General features: G+C 46.7%; 1 long non-coding RNA gene across 1 annotated transcript in view; it reads left to right on the forward strand.

Moving 5' to 3' along the window:
* LOC138756215 (uncharacterized) overlaps window positions 1-17,993 on the forward strand; it is a 44,680-nt gene that overhangs the window by 15,199 nt on the left and 11,488 nt on the right. The gene's annotated exons all lie outside the window — the stretch shown is intronic.

Raw genomic sequence — 17,993 nt, forward strand, 5'->3', positions numbered from 1 at the left:
GACTCTTCCAACACTACAATTGTATCTCCTTCTTCCATTATCCCTGACAACTGATTCCAGGCACATACCACTTTCCTCAGAAATCTCCTTGCCTCTTTCACAAACCTGGGATATATTCCATCAGCACTTATTGACTTTAATGCTCTTCTAAAGACCCAGCGCAACCATTTGCTTGATGTAAAAATAATCTAACACATGATCATTCTCCACACTATGTTCCCTGAGTGTAGTGGTACACCACCAGCCTACTGCAGGGGGAAACCTCTGTACCTGCAAAAGTGTAAGGGGACAAGACAACACCTGGCCAGCTGCCAATCAGTCGGCCTGAATGGATCAAGCCCCACCCGTTCAGGTATCAATCACCCTCTGGGATATAAGCCTGTACTGGCCTCCCAGGGCCTCGCACTGAGTTACTGCAGCCACAGCCACCCTGGATCTATGGAGGTTCCTGTGGATTAAAGCCTGTTGTTCAGTCTTTACCTTGTGTGGTCTGATTCTGTCTAACAGCGCACCACACTGAGTTCTTAGCATCAGTATTCATCAAGGTGAGGTGTATGGAGAATAGTGACAGTAGCCCTGTCACTATCTTCCATGTTCCTCACCTTGGTGAATACTGATGCAAAGTACTCAATTTCTTGCCAATGTGGCAGCGCACTCAGTCAGGACGAACCGGCCCCACTGGTAGCGCCACGTGGTGGGGCAGCCCTGAGAAGATGGCGCTGTCGGGGGTTTCTTCCCCAGTCGAATCTCCCGCATGGCACATGTCCCAGGCAGCTTCTGTGATGTCATCACGCACATGGTGACTGAGCCAACACTGTCCTCAAAGGGTCACGCACCAAATTCAAATAAAATAGATGTTAACGACCCTCAACATGGTGGCTGTGTTTCTTTCACTACTCACACTGCCACAGTGGTTACCCCGACGAGCCCAGATGCCTTTCTGGAGTCAAAAAGCCATGGATTTGGCAGAGCTTAACATTGTCTCCATCAAGCTTTCCCCCTTTTGGACCCACCGACCAAGAAGATGGTTCGGGCAGGCAGAAGCATAGTTTCAACTCCGCAACATCTCTGCAGGCGCCACGATGTTTTACCACATCGTGAACGCCCTGAACCAAGATATGGCGGTGATGGTGGACAACATCATCCACCACACCCCGGCTACGAGGAAGCACACCGCTCTTAAAGATCTGCTGCTGAGAACTTTCGGGCTCACCCCCCAGCCCCCCCCCCACCGTCCCCAAGACCAAGCCAGAGGAGGGCCAGATGTCCTGGTGTTTCTACCACCAGTGCTGGGGAGTGCAAGCCTGTAAAGGCCGCCAACCCTGTGGGTTTCAGTGAAATGACCAGGCCAGTCGCTGTTAATGGCTGTGACAGCTGGCTGCACGAACAGCCTCCTTCATGTGATGGACACATCCACCGGCCGCCGATTTCTGGTGGACACAGGGGCTGAGCTGAGCATCCTTCCCCCACTGGATTAGTAACTCGCACCCAATCTCACTGTCCAACCCTGCGAGTGGCCAACCGCTCCACTATCATGACCTACGGCACCTGCAGGGCACAGATCCAGATCGGGAAGGAGAAGTTCCACTGGAGATTCATCCTAGCCTCTGTGGGTACCACGCTGTTGGGGGCAGACTTCCTGAGTGCTCACAGTCTGCTGGTCAACATGAAGGGTGAGAAGCTGGTCAATGCCTGAATGATCCACTCCACATGACTGTACACAGCAGATGCCTGCAGGCCTGAAATCACCACCGTAGCCACCACCACAGATGAGTTCTTCGACATCCTCCACTAGTTCGCCACCATCCTAGAGTCACAGTTCAATGCTGCCATGCCTCAGCATGGGGTTTTCCACCACAACACCATGCAAGGTCCCCCACTGCATGCTAGGCCCAGACAGCTGCCACCCAAGAATCTCCAGCAAGCAAAGGAGAAGTTCTCCAGGCTCCAAGGACTTGGAATCGTCTGGTATTCAGACAGTGTCTGGGCATTGCCACTCCATATGGTTTTGAAATCATCTAGGGGCTGGAGACCATATGGGGACTACCGTCAGTTGAACAATGCAACTACTCCCTACAGGTACCCGGTGCCCCACATACAGGAATTCTCTGCCAACCTCCATGATGCATGGGTCTTCTCCAAGGTGGATCTCATGTGGGAATACCATCAGATCCTGGTGTATCCAGATGACCCATTATCAACAATTATCAGTGGTTAAGCCTCCCATTATCACCCCATTCAGCCTCTTCCAATTCATGCATAATGCCCTTTTTCCTAAATACTGCAGCGCAAATGTTCCAGTGCCTCATGTATGCAGTTGCTAAGGACTTGGATTTTGTGTTCATTTACTCAGACAATATACTCATTGCCAGTCGCAGCCATGATGAACACAAACCCACCTCCGCACTCTCTTTGCTTGGCTGGCGGATTTCAGCCTCACAGTCAACATGGCCAAATGCCAGTTCAGCAAGGAGACCCTCCAGTTCCTGGGGCACACCATTCAGCGGCTGGGGCCGTCCAATGCCAATGTTTCCCCAAACCCCCCACCCTCAAAGGCCTCCAGGCGTTCCTGGGGATGGTGAACATTTACCATCGTTTCATCCCCGGAGCTGCTTGCACCATGTGCCCATTGTTCACGCTGATAGACACCAAAGAAAAGGCTCTATCATGGCAGAAAGGGGTGGACAGGGCTTTAATTGCAATGAAGGAGGCCCTAGCCAACGCGACACTACTAGTACACCCACGGCCAGAGGCACACATGGCACTCTCCGTGGTCGCCTCAGCTATCACAGTGGGGGGGGGGGGTGACCTGGAACAGTGGCTTGATGGACATTGGTGCCCACTGCTCTTTTTCAGCAAGCAGCTGCGCCCACCAGAACTCAAATATAGCACTTTCAAACGGGAACTCCTGGTGCTGTACTTGGCCATCCGCCAATTTCGCTATTTCCTAGAGGGAAGGCCATTCACAGCCTTCACGGATCACAAGTCCCTCACCCATTTACTGGTGATGGCCAAGGATCCGTGGTCTGCCAGACAACAGGGTCACCTCTCATACATTTCGGAGTTCACGACCGACATCTGACACAGGGCCGGCAAGGACAATGTGGTAGCAGATGCACTCTCACATCCCAGCATCAACTCTCTTGCCCTCAGCCTAGATTATGCCCAAATTGGCCAGGCCCAGAGGAACAATGCAAAGATGCAGGCCTTGTGGACCCTTGGGCCGCAAACTCGAAGATGTCCAGTTGTCCAACAGCCCGGACACACTGCTCTGTGATGTCTCAAAAGCACACTGCGTCTGGTAGTCCCGCCGCACTGGAGAGTGAGGATTTTCATCCTAGTCTACGACCTCACTCACGCAGTGGTGAAAACAATGATGCAGATGGTCGCAGAGTGGTTGGTGTGGCATGGGCTTAAGAAAGAGGTGGCAGAGCTTGCCAGAAACTGCACCAGGTGCCAGACCTCCAATGTCCATAGACACACGCAGGCTCCTGTACAGAACTTTGACTCGGCGGCTCGCAGGTTTGATATCGTTGGAACCCTGCCGGTATCAAGGGAGGCTCGTTACATCCTTAGGGTGATTAACTGTACCACAAGATGGCCTGAGGCTATCCCAATCATGGAAGCCTCTGTGGAGATGTGTGCCAGGACTCTGGTCAACCAGTGGATCCCCCGATTCAGAGTCCCAGTGCACATCACTAGCGACAGGGGTGCGCAGTTCATGTTCGCCCTCTGGACCCAGATGATGAAACTCCTGGGGATGGAAAGATTCCACAGACACCTGAAGGCATCGCTCATAGCCAGGCTCTCCAGTCTAGATTGGGTGGACGAGCTACCCTGCGTCCTCCTTGGGATTAGGATGGCACCCAAGAAGGAACTACAGCCTCGGTGGCAGAGATGGTGTACAGCGAACCTCTTTCCCTACCACGTAAATTTTTTGGCTTAGACCCCGAAACCACGGCCACCGTCACAAACCTGCTGGTGGACATCCGCAGGAGACTGGGCTCCCTGGATCCCCCATCCCCAGCTCACCATGGCACCCAGCCAATCCACCTCCCCAAAGAACTCAATTCGGCTCAGTTCATTTTTGTGCGAAGTGGGCCACAGGACTCACTGCTGCAGTGACTGTACAAGGGGCTGTACAAAGTCTTGCACTGGACCAGCGGAACCTTCACCCTAGACATTGGGGGGTGGGAGGAACTTTTTATTATGGACCGCCTGAAGCGGCCCATCTGGACTTACCTTAGCCGGTGCAGACAGCCAAGCCTAAGTGCCCAAGTGGCGGCACACATAGCTGGTTCTAGGGGGGGGGGGCTGTGTGGTGCCACACTCGCTCAGGGTGAACCAGCCCCGCTTGTAACACCGCGTGGCAAGGAAACCCTGGGAAGATGGTGTTGTTGGGGGTTTCTTCCCCAGTCGAATCTCCAACTTGGAGCGCACCCCAGGCAGGTTCTGTGATGTCATCACGCACAGGGTGACTGAGCTAACACTGCCCTTAAAGGGGCACGTGCCAAATTCAAATAAAACAGTCATTAATGACCCTCAACATGGTAGCTGTGTTTCTTTCATTACTCACACCGCCACACCAATTTCCTTTGACTCCGGCATAAGTTTCTTGATTTGTCCTATCCGTTCCCTCATCATCCTCTTGGCTCCAATGAATCTATGAAGTAATTTAGGATTCTCTTTAATCCTGCTTGCTAAGAGCACTTCATGGCCCTTTTTGCCTGCCTAACAGAAACATAGACCAATAGAACACAACAGCACAGAAACAGGCCTTTCTGTGTCTATGCTGGTCCATTTTTTTCTTTCTCATCTCACTGACCTGCATCCAATTCATCATCCTCCAAACCTCTCCCATCCATGTACCTGTCTAAATGGCTGTTAAATGTTAAAATGGAGCCTGCATTCACCACCAACTGGAAGCTTATTCCACACCCCCACCAATCTGTGTGAAGAAGTTCCCCCTTGCATTCCCCTAGATTTTTCCCATTTCACTCTTAACCCATAATCTCTGGCTTGCATCTCACCTACCCTGAGTGGAAAAAGCTTATCTACATTTACTCTGTCTATCCCCTCATTGTTTTAAATGTTGTGAGCTCTGCTGTGCGAAGAATTCAGACACAAAGTTTGTAGATTGCAAACAGGCTTTAATCTACTTAAACTCACACACTCAAGCTCTCTGTACCTTTCTGGCTCTACATACTCAACTGACTACCAAAGGAGCAGGCATGAATCTTTATATGAGCTGGTGATTGACAGCGAGTAGGTGGGTCCAGCCTCCTAGGTTGCCTACTTGCAGATACAGTGATTGCCCCCTGCAATAGGCTGGAAGGTGTGCAACCAGTGTAGTGGATATATAACTACAAATACCTCTATCAAAACTCCCCTCATTCTTCTATGTTTCAGGGAATAAAGTCCTAACCTGTATAACCTTTCCCATTAACTCCGTTCCTAAAGTTCAAGCAACATCCTCGTAAACCTCTGAACCTTGATATTTTATTAATAGCTTTCCAATAGTTACATGACCAAAATTGTGCACAATACTTTAAATTTGGCCTCACCAATGTCTTATAAAAATTTAACATAATATCCCAAGTCCTCTACTCAGCACTTTGATATGTTAAGGCTAATATGCCAAAAGCTCTCTTTAGTAACCCTATCTATCTGTGAGGCCACTTTCAGAGCACTATGCATCTGTATTCCCAGGCCCCTCTGTTCTATCAAACTCCTCAGTTCCCTACCATTTTCCATGTATGCCCTTTCTTGCTTTGAACTTCTCTGCATTAAATTCCATCTGCCATTTATCAGCCCCATTTTCCAGCTGTCCAGACCCTCTGCAAGCGTTGAAAACCTTCTTTGCTGTCCACAACACCTCGAGTCTTGGTGTCATCTGCAAACTTGCTGATCCAATTTACCACATTATCATCCAGATGTAGATGACAAAAAACAATGGTTCCAGCAGTGATCCATGAGGCACATCACTAGTCACAGGCCTCCTGTCTGAGAAGCAATCCCACATCAATACTCTCTGGCTTCTCCCGTCCAAACAATGTCGAATCCAGTTCACTACTTCACCGTGATACCTAGCGCCTGAACCTTCCTGACTAATCTCACATGCAGGACCTTGTCAAACACCTTCTTAAACACCATGTAAATAACGTTCACAACCTTTCCTTCATCAACGTTCCTGGCAACCTCCCTAATCAGTCCATGGCTGTCTAAAAAATTGAATGTCCAATCTCTTAAAACACATTCCAATAATTTACCTATTTCTGACGTCAGGCTCACCGGCCTAATATTTTCAGGGTTGCTTTAAGAGCTTTTATTAAACAATGGAAGAATATAAGCTGCTCTCCAGTCCTCTGGCATCACACCTGTGGCTAAGGGTATTTTAAATATTTCTGCCAGAGCCCCTGTAATTTCTACACTAGTCTCGCTCATGGTTTGGGAAATATCTTGTCAGATCTTGGGGATTTATCCACCCTTATTTGCTTTAAGGCAGCAAGCACTTCTTCCTCTTTAAACTGTATAGGTTTCATTGCTTGTTTTACTTACTTTCTATGAGGACATCCTCACTTGGGAAAGCAGAACTGTACATAATTTTCCATAGTTTCAAAAAGACTATATATTAATGACTTTGCATCTGGCAGGTAACAATCTCAACATGTTTTAAGGAACATCTGGTGATCAAATATCACCCATTTGATCTGCTGAGGGTACTTTACCATCATTCTGGTAGCTGTGTACATTCCATCCCAGACTAACATCAGGCTAGCATGAGAGGGGCTGAATACTGTAATCAGCAGCATTGAGACAGAACATCCTGATGCCTTTCCGATCATTGTAGGGGACATAAACAAGGCCAACCTGAAGAAGTCTCCGACATACCATCACCAACATATTTCCAGCACAACCAGGGTAGCCAACACATTTGACCACTGCGACACGACCATCAAGAACACCTACCCACCTATCACATGCCTGAACTTCGGCAAGTCTGACCACCTGGTTGTACTTCTGCTCTCCAAGTATAGACTGAGGACTATAGCTCCAGTGAAGAAAGGATGGTCGAGGGAGGCAGAGGAGCTGCTTTGAATTCAAGGACTCATCTTCAAACTTGAATGAATATGGCACAGATGTCGCTGACTTCATCAAAACAGATGGATGAATGTGTGTCCATGCTTACATACTGCGAGTACACCAACCAAAAGCCATGGATGAATCAGAAGATTCATAACCTGCTGAGGGCTAGGTTGATGTTGCTTAAGACCCGTGATCCATATTTTACAAGAAACCCAGGTACGACCTATGGAAGGCTATCTTAACAGCAAAGAGGTAATTCCATGGGAAGCTAGAAACAGAGTCAGATACTCACCAGGTATGGCAGGGTTTTCAGGCCATTCCATCCAACAAAGTAAAGCCTAACATCGTAAATATCTGCGATGCTTCACTACATGATGAGCTGAACACCTTTTATGGTCACTTAGGGATGGCACTGTTAGCGTAGCGGTTAACGCAATGCCTTTACAGCACCAGTGATCAGGATTGGACTTTGAATCCTGCACTGTCTGTAAGGAGCTTGTATATTCTCCCTATGTTTACTTAGGTTTTCTTGGAGCTGTCTGAGGGCAAAGACCATGTCAGTAGTTCCTCTGCTTGCGTGAAAGCCGCACTGTGATTCTGGGAGAATATTCTCAGCGACACTAGGTATTATTCTATTTAGGAGAATCCTAGCGAAGATTTTGCCTGCAATGGAGAGCAGCGTGATTCCCCTGTAGTTTGAGCAGTCTGATTTCTCTGTTTTTGTACAGGGTGATGATGATGGCATCACGAAGGTACTGAGGCAGTTTTACTTGGTCCCAACAAAGCTTGAAAAACTCATGCAGTTTGACATGCAGAGTTTTGCCGCCAGCCTTCCAGACCTCTGGGGGGATTCCATCCATACAAAACTCAAAACGGTCAACCAGTTTACCTATCTCGGATGCACCATTTCATCAGATGCAAGGATCGACAACGAGATAGACAACAGACTCTCCAAGGCAAATAGTGCCTCTGGAAGACCACACAAAAGAGTCTGGAAAAACAACCAACTGAAAAACCCCACAAAGATTAGCGTATACAGAGCCGTTGTCATACCCACACTCCTGTTCGGCTCCGAATCATGGGTCCTCTACCAGCATCACCTACGGCTCCTAGAACGCTTCCACCAGCGTTGTCTCCGCTCCATCCTCAAAATTCATTGGAGCGACTTCATCCCTAACATCGAAGTACTCGAGATGGCAGAGACCGACAGCATCGAGTCCATGCTGCTGAAGATCCAGCTGCGCTGGGTGGGTTACGTCTCCAGAATGGAGGACCATCGCCTTCCCAAGATCGTGTTATATGGCGAGCTTTCCACTGGCCACCGTGACAGAGGTGCACCAAAGAAGAGGTACAAGGACTGCCTAAAGAAATCTCTTGGTGCCTGCCACATTGACCACCACCAGTGGGCTGATATCGCCTCAAACCGTGCATCTTGGCGCCTCACAGTTCGCTGGGCAGCAACCTCCTTTGAAGAAGACCGCAGAGCCCACGTCACTGATAAAAGACAAAGGAGGAAAAACCCAACACCCAACCCCAACCAACCAATTTTCCCCTGCAACCGCTGCAAACGTGTCTGCCTGTCCCGCTTCGTACTTGTCAGCCACAATCGAGCCTGCAGCTGACGTGGACTTTTATCCCCTCCATAAATCTTCATCCGCGAAGCCAAGCCAAAGAAAAAAAGAAGACTTAGGTTTTCTCCAGGGGCTCCTCTTTCCTCCCGTCATTAATTGGGTGTAAATTGGACAGCATTGACTTGCGGGTTTGTGTGCTTACATTTTAAAAATTAAAAGGGAGAATTCAGTGGTACCAATAAGAAACCCTGCGGAAGCTGACGATTCTGCAATGTATGTCCCTGAGGCCAATGACAAAACATCTTTCAAGTGGGTGACCCATTCCATTGCAAGGATTTACCCCCTAATGATGTACCAGGTCAGCACCATCATGGGCATCAATCTTCACTCCATTAAGGACATCTACAAGAGGTGGAATCCCCAGAGAGGACCTCAATCATCAAGGGTCCTCACCATCTAAGCCATGTTCTCTTCTCACTACTATCATCAGAAAGGATGTACAAGAGCCTGAAGAAGAACACCCAATGATGTATCACCCAACAGGTTCTTCCCTTCGGCCATCAGATTACTGAATGAACAATGAACCACAAGCACTTTCTCTTTTTTTGTACTAATTTATTTTTAATGTAATTTATAGCAATTTTTCACCTCTAATGCTGTCGATAAACAATGAATTTTATGACATATGTTCTTGACAATAAATTCCAATTCAGAAATTCTGATTCTGTAAAACACCATCTGGATATTACAAACAATATTGTTAATAAGAACCATAACATTTCTGACATTTTAAACTGTTTCTCAAATACTAAACATGGCTTTTTATAGATACACAGGTACAGATATCAGATGTATACATGTTAAGGTAATATTATTGGCAAAATAACTAGTGATGATAAGAGGTTATAATATTAGGGATATTATGGTTGATTGGTGCCAGAATAACAATCTTATTTTCAACATCAACAAGACCATGGAGCATAAAAATGGGACATGGAGGGACATGCACTTGCTTTCATTGGTGGGAAAACTGGAGAGGGTTAATGCCTTCAAGTTCCTGGGAGTCTAGATTTTGGAGGACCTCTCCGGGTGCCAGCATTTTTGGCCCGAAATTGAAAACTCCATTGAACTACTACAGGTGTACTGTGGAAATTACACTGACTGGCTGCATTAACTGAACTGTGAATATTTATTATCTATTTTTAAGTCACATGATGGATTACAGAAACTTAATTTATGTTACTGATGTTAGTATATCATATGTACATGTGTGGCTGCTACAAGTAAAATCTCTGGTGCTTCTGTACCTCATACATTTTACATCTAATATCACACCATATCATATAAAATGGACAGAAGTCCAAGTTAAGATTTCCAAAATAATCCAAGTTAACCTTTCTCATTGTCCACAGTACCACTAATTATTTACTAACCAGACCATCTACATTCTCTTCCAGATTGTTAACATTATTGATTGATAAGAGTGGACCCAATTTCTGTGCCACACCACTTGTCATGAGACTCCAGTCAGCAAACCAAACTTCCATCTCCATCCTTTGTCTTATCCCATTAGCCAGTTGTGCAGTCCAAAGAAACATACACTATTACAGCACAGAAATACATCCTTCTGTGTCTGTGCTGATCCATTTTTCTGCCTCATCCCACTGACCTGCACCCAGTCCATACCTTCCCCTTTCATGTACTTGTCCAAGTTCTTCTTAAATGTTAAAATTGAGCCCACATTCACCACATCACCTGGCAGTTCATTCTACACGCCCCTCACTACTCTCTGTGTGAAGAAGTTCCCTCTTATGTTCCCCAAGCTAAGCATTCAGTTAGCTAGCTCCCACAGTCTAGCCAGATCAATTTGAAGCCTCTTTGGTCAGTGGAGTCACTCTGAAACAAGGCTTTTCAGACTGTTTAAATGTTAATGAAAATAGTTTTTACATATTCTCCATGAACCATGAATATTTTAAAAAATAAATATTTATTTTCACCATAAAATGAACCTACCATCATGATATCCTTCCAACTCAACCATACCTTTCTGTTCATTCAATGCCAAAACTCCAAATTTTAATCATCTGACTAAGTCTATTGCCTGCCATATTGTGCTTGGTGAAAGAATTAACCTTAGTCCAAGACCATTCAAAATTGCCAAGCATAATTGGGATGACATTGATACTGGAGTGCAAGAAAATCATCTTCATTCTTAAATGTTTCTTAAGCAGAAGGAAAAGAAGAAAGTGGTCAGTTGGGTCCATGAGATTTCAATAACCACTTCCACAGAATCATTATCTTATTTCAACACTATTGCTTCCAGAAATTTTCTTCAGTCCAGATTCAGATTTCAGATTTATTGTCAGAGTACAAACATGACATCACAAATAACCCTAAGATTCTTTTTCCTGTGGGCAAGGCAGAATTACTATTTATTCCAAAAAATGTACAGTGTGTATATATCTAAACAAATAAAGAAATGTAAACAAACTGACTGCATAATACAGAGAGAATTTTTTAAAAATCAATAAAGTCCACAAGTAAGAGTCCTTAAATGAGTCCCTGATTGAATTTGTGGTTAAGGAGTCTGATGGTGGAGAGGTAGCAGCTGCTCCTGAACCTGATGATATAAGTCTTGTGGCACCAAGACCTCTTTCCTGAACTGCAGCAAGACAGAGTGTGTGCTGGGTGACATGGATCCTGAATTATTGCTGCTGGTCACCCACAGCAGCATTGCCTGCAGATTTTCTTGATAGTGGGGAGGGTTTTGCCTGTGATATCCTGGATGGTGTCCACTACCATTTGGAGGGCTTTACGCTCAGGGATATTGGTGTCTCCATACCAGACCATGATGCAGCTGGTCAGCACAATTTCCTCCCTACATCTGTAGAAATTTTCCAGGGTTTCTGGGTCATACCAAACCTCTACGGATTCCTGAGAAAGTAGAGACACTGGCATGCTTTCTTTTAATTTTTTTTTTTAAATTTAGACATAGAGCACTGTAACAGGGAATTTCGACCCTATGAGTCCGTGGAGCCCAATTTATGCCCAATTAACCTACAACCCCACATCATTTTGAAGGGTGGGAGGAAACCGTAGCCCTCAGATAAAACCTATGTAGTCATGGAGAGAATGCACAAACTCGACCCAGGTCCAGTCCAAATCACTGGTTCTGTAAAGGCGATGCACTAACCACAATGCCAACCGTGCCATCCTTTCTTCACAATGTCATTAGTCTGTTGGGTACAGGAAAGATCCTCTGTGATAGTGACTCCCAAGAACTCAAATTTGCTCACCCTCTCCACCTCTAATCCCCCAATGATCCCTGGATTGTAGACCTCTGGCTTTCCCTTCCTGAAGTCAACTGTCAGCTCCTTAGTTTTGGTGACATTGAGTGCAAGGATGTTGTTGGTGCACCATTCAGTTAAGTTTTCAATCCCCCTCCTGTATACTGACTCATCCCCTTCCTTTGTACAACCCACTACCGTGGTATTATCAGCAAATTTGTAGATTATGTTATTGCCGTACCAAGCCACACAGTCATAGGTGTAAAGTAAGTAGAGCACGGGGCTATGAACACAGCCCTGTGGTGCTCCTGTGGAGGAGAAGTGCCTACCAATCCTCATTGATTGTGGTCTGGAAGTGAGGAAATCCTTGATCTAACTACACAGTGGGTGTTGCATTGCAGGTCTTGGAGTTTACTGATCAGTTTTGAGGAGATGATAGTGTTAAATGCCTAACTTTAGTCAATAAAGGGCATCCTGATAATGAATCTTTTCTGTCCAGGTTTTCCAGGGCTTTGTTGTGAACCAGTGAGATGGCATCTGCCATAGACCTGTTGCTACAATAGGTGAACTAGAATGTATCCATGTCACTACTCAGGCTTCAACACCAGCCTTTAAAAATTCTTCATCATTGTTAATGTGAGTGCTACTGGTCGATAGTCATTAAGGCAGGTACCTACACTCTTCTTGGGCACCAGTATGATTGACTCCTGTTTAAAACTCCTGTCTTGTTTTATTGCCATGTCCACCCTAAATAATTTTTTTCAGTCTATTTACTGTGAGGTTAGCATGCTTTTCCAGATTCTGAGACAATCAATTAGACAATTAACTGTACCAGTCACTAGATGTCATCACAAAATGCTTCTCCTGTTGTCCCTTTGTTCCAGAATATTTGATACTTTTCTTGCTAGACAACCATCTTTTAAAATTATGGTCTGAAAAAGGAATTAGAATCTTTGAAGATTGCTATGAACATGTACACTTAATGTCCTTTACTCAATTGAGGGATAAATGTGGAATATCTAGGAATATGCTTTTTTGTATTTTCAAATAAAAAGATTTTTTAAGAGGTAAACTCGTATTGGAGAGATTATTGCCCCCTTGAAGTGAAGTGGAAATTCTTATTAGAAGAGGGATTGTACAGAAATTTACTCCTGCAATGTATCTTCAGTTTCAAAGAGCAACTTCCAAACCTAGGCTTTATAAATCTAAACAAAAATAGGAACAGGATTTAAATATATAATAGATGAACACACATGGACGAATTTGAGTTGATACGATATAGATATAGATTGGTACAGTATAACTTTATGCATCAATTATATATCATGCCATATAAGCTGCATAAAATAAAATTGGATATTTCAAATATGTGTTTTAGATGCAGCATAGAAGAAGGTATGTTTCTGCACTCTACATGTCCAAACGTGAAACCTTTTTTGGGTGAAAGTAGAAGAACTATTAGATTATTCTTATTAGGGAACATGCAAGGGACAAATCCTAAATTGAAACATTCTTTAAATCAAAAGAAATCTGTGAAAATAGCATTGGCGGTGGTAAGAAAATGTATTACAGTTACTTGTGTTTAGGTGTAGGTAGATTACATGCAGAAATTCAGAAATGTATTCCATTAGAAAAAATTACCTGTAGCAGTTTCTACACAGACAGAAACACAACACAGGACACGGTGGAGGTTTCAGTTGACCTGTATATTTGAATTTTGCGTGTGCCCCTTTAAGGCCAACAGAGTCCCACCCTGCACAGCCGTGACATCACCATATTGCCTGGAGCAAACGTGCTGTGGCCTAAGCCACGAGGCAATCAGTAAGCCACGATGATGTCATATTCCTGCAGCTGCCCCGCCAGTGCAGCAATGCAAGCAGGGCCGGTTCGCTACAAGAGATTTGCGCCGCCACACAACCTTCCCAGAACTGGCTTACACATCTCGCCACTTGGGCGGCCGACCCCTCTGCTTAGGTTGGGCTGTGTGCACAGGTTGGTCTCTGTTCACATGTGCCAGCTTCTGTCTGTTGACCATGAATAATTCTTCCCTGCTCCCAATGTCCAGGGTAAAAGTCTTTCCTGATCGGTAGAGGACCTTGTACAGGCCCTCATATGGGGCCTGCAATGGGGTTGGGTGTGGGCCACATGGATGAAAATGAACACCACTGAGGCCAGCTCCTTGGGGTCGTTCGCTGTGAGTTTTCCTTGGTGGGTTAGTGGTGGGGGTACCAGTCAGATGAGTCTGTTGCGGAGGTCCACGAGAAGGGTTGGGATCTCACTTCTGGGTTCTGCGTCCACACCAAAGCACTCTCCTGGTAGTGATAGTGGTGCACCATAGATGATTCCACAAATGAAGCTGGAAGTCCACCTTCGTAGCCATTCGAATGCCAAGCAGGACCCACAGCAGTTCATCTGTCCAATTCTGTCCTTTTAGCCGTGCCATGAGAGCCGCCTTGAGGTACCGATGGAAGTGCTCTACGAGTCCATTCACCTGGGGAATGTTAGGCTGTGGTGTGGTGGAGCTTGATTCCCAAGTGGTTCGCCAGGTAAACACACAGTGCAGAGGTGAACTGGGTGCCCCTGTCGGGGGTCATGTGGGCTGGAACAATGAACCGGGTGACCCAGTTAGTGAGCAGGGCTCTGTTGCAGGACTCGGCAGAAGTGTCTCTGATGGGAATGGCTTCCGGCCACCTCATTGTCTGGTCAACCACAGTCAGGAGGTAGCGGTCATCCCTAGACACTGGTAGGGGGCCCACTTGATGTGGATATGATCACACCTCCTGTCTGGCAGGTCAAAATGTTGTATCAGGGGCTCTGACATGGAACTGGACTTTGGAAGCTTGTCAATGCATGCAATTCCTCGCCATCTGGGCCACTTGTTTTTTTCAATCCATGCCAGACAAAACAATTTGCCACCATGTGTACCGATGTCTTGACTGAGGGGTGGGGCATGTCGTGAATCTTCCAGAACACCTCCTGCCTCCACTGTGGGGGAACTATCGGTCGCAGCAAGCCTGTCGAGACATCGCACGGGACCGTGTCGTGGCTGCCCAGCAGCTTCAGGTCCTCGAGGTGCAGGCCGGTGATGGTGGGTCGGAAGGGCTGTATCTCTTCATCCTCCCTCTGGGCCTGAGCTGATTGGGTGTAGTTCAAGCCAGGGGAAAAGTTTTGGATGGTAGGTCTGGAGAGCGCATCATCAACGACGTTGTCCTTAACGCCTGGTACTGGATGTCGGTGGTGAACTCCGAGATATAGGAAAAGTGTCATTGCTGGTGTGCCGACCAAGGATCCTCAGCCATGTCGAGGGCCTGAATGAGTGGCTTGTGGTCCGTGAAGGTGGTGAGCATTCTGTCCTTCAGGAAGTAGCGAAAGTGCCTGAGAGAGAGGTACAAGGCCAGGAGTTCCCTGTCAAATGCATTATACTTCCGATGGGGTGGTTGGAGGTGCTGGCTGAAGAACACCAGCAGGCGCCACTGCCCATTGACTTCTTTCTCAAGGATGCCCCCTTTAGCCATGGCAGACATGTCCACCGAGAGTGCTGTGTGGGCATCTTTCGACCAACTGGGCTGAGATCAGGGCAAACAGTGGGCGCAATATGCATGCGGCCCCGAGGATGAAGTGGTGGTAGAAGTTAACCACCCCAGTGAACTCCTGCAGGCTCTTGATGGTGTCTGGGCTGGGGAACTGTTGTATGGCCTTGATCCTGTCTTGTGACGGTGCTGCCCCATCCGCAGTGATAGTATGGCCCATGAACTGTAGCAACTCCTTCCCAAACTGACATTTGGCCATGTTGTTGGTGAGGCTGAATTCAGCCAGGCAGGTGAACAGTGTATGGAGATGGGTCTTGTGCTCATTGTGATCTCGATAAGGATGTCATCGAGGTAGATGAACAGGGCTCTACCCAATACGTCCATGAGCCGCTAGAAAGTTTGGGCTGTGTTCTTCAGGCTAAAGGGCATCCACAGGAATTAAACAGGCTGAATGGGGTGATGATGGTGGTTTTGCCAATATCATCCAGGTGTAGGGGATTTAATGGTAGCCCCTCACCAAGTTGACCTTAGAGAAAAGCTTGGAACTGTGTAGATTGGCCGTGAAGTCCTGTATGTGGGGGATGGGGTACCAGTCAGCCATGGCTGTGTCATTGAGCTGGCGGTAGTGCCCACACAGGCACCAACCCCAGAAGGCCTTTGGGACCATGTGCAGGGGAGGCGCCCACTGATTGTCCGACCTGCGGATGATGCCGAGTTCTTGGAAGTGGGTGAACTCCTCTTTCTTGAGCTGCAGCTTCTCCGGCAGCAGTCATCTGGCCTTGGCATGGAGTGGTGAGCCCTGTGTGGCGATGTGGTGGAGGTCGCCATGCTGGGGCATGGTGGCGGTGTATTGTGGCTGCAGAATGGCGGGAAACTTGTCTAGGATGCGGGAGTACTCATTCCTGGGCATGCAGACGGTGGCTCTCCCAGGCTGTGCCCATTGGTTGGCTCACATTGGAGGGTCTGGAAGGTATGGGCATGCACAAGTCTCTTGCCCTTCAGGTTGACCAGCAATATCTGTGCTCGGAGGAAATCGACTCCAAGCAGTGCAGTTCTCACGGTGGCCAGCAGGAACTTCCAGCAATACTTGTCTGGCCCGAGGTGTACCTGAATGGTACATGTGCTGAAGGTCTTTATGTTGGTGCCATTCGCTGCCAGCAGGGTCAGGCCTCATGCTCTCGTGCAGGCTGCGACCTTCCGGGGGGGTCTGAGAAATCTTCATACGCTAGTAGGAGCTGGATGTCTTCTGGCATTTGTTCCAGGAAGGCTTGCTCAAACATCAGGCAGGGTTTGTGGCCTTCTCCCAGTGAGAGCATTTTGTCCACTCGCACGGACGGTGCTCTGTCCCTCAGGCCATCGAGGCTGCACACTACCAGTGGGAAAGACCAAAAGTGCCGAGGAGGAGGGCTTTGAGGGCAACATACTTGCCCTCCTTTGGAGGAGTGTGGATCAGGTTGTCCAATTTGGCCGCAGTTTCTTCATCAAGGGCGCTCACCACATGGTAAAACATTGTGGAGTCAGAGGTGATCTGCCTGAGCTGAAACTGCACCTCCTCCTGCCTGAACCACGTGTGAGGTCAATGGAGGGGAGTTCCATGGAGACAGCGCTGATCGCTGACGAATTCATGGTTGGAGACAAGATAACGTCTGGACTCTGTGGGTTGCTACACACACAGAAACACAACACAGGAGATGGTGGAGGTTTCAGATGAACTGTTTATTTGAATTTTGTGCATGCCCCTTTAAGGCCAACTTGATGTCACCAAGTTGCCTGGGGCGCGATCTGTGGCCTAAACCTCGAGGCAATCAGTAAGCCCCGATGGTGTCATCTTCCTGCAGCCGCCCTGCCTGCGCAGCGACACAAGCAGGACCTGTTCGCTCCAAGAGATTTGCGGGTCTGGAAGGTACGGGCATGCACGAGTCTATTGCAGTTACTTATGTTTAGGTGTAGGTAGATTAAATGCAGAAATTCAAAAATGTATTCCTTTAGAAAAAGAAAACCTATAATTTGTGGAATTATTATAATATATTTTTTACAAATATGGAGCCCATATATGAAAAAGATAGGTCCTGTTGTTTAATTTTATCTCTTCCAATCGCTAGATCCTACAACGCCACCGGTAAGATAAGTTAAGATACTTGTTTGTTTGATAAAGTCCTTGGTTCCCCATAGTCCAATCCAGTACAAATAGTACAATCCAATCGTCCTTTCTTGTTTCTTTCTTTTCTATATGTTACTATATGATACAAAAACATGTAAGCATTGTTTTTTTGATTTTGCTTTAATGGCTTGGGGTATAATTCTTTTTTTGTAGTCAGGATTAATCTGTACAATATGATGGATGTATACAAATGATTATATACTACATGTATGAAAACTTTAAAATAAAGTGTTCAAAAAATACTTCTGGTCTTGGCAGTTCATTGCCTACCTGTTCCAAAAGATGGATTAATTTGAATCTTATTTTTCTATGAACCCTTTCTTCATTGGTGTTGAATACAGGCACAATTAGCATGAGT

Source organism: Narcine bancroftii, chromosome 3 (assembly GCF_036971445.1).
Source record: "Narcine bancroftii isolate sNarBan1 chromosome 3, sNarBan1.hap1, whole genome shotgun sequence".
Lineage (NCBI taxonomy): Eukaryota > Metazoa > Chordata > Chondrichthyes > Torpediniformes > Narcinidae > Narcine > Narcine bancroftii.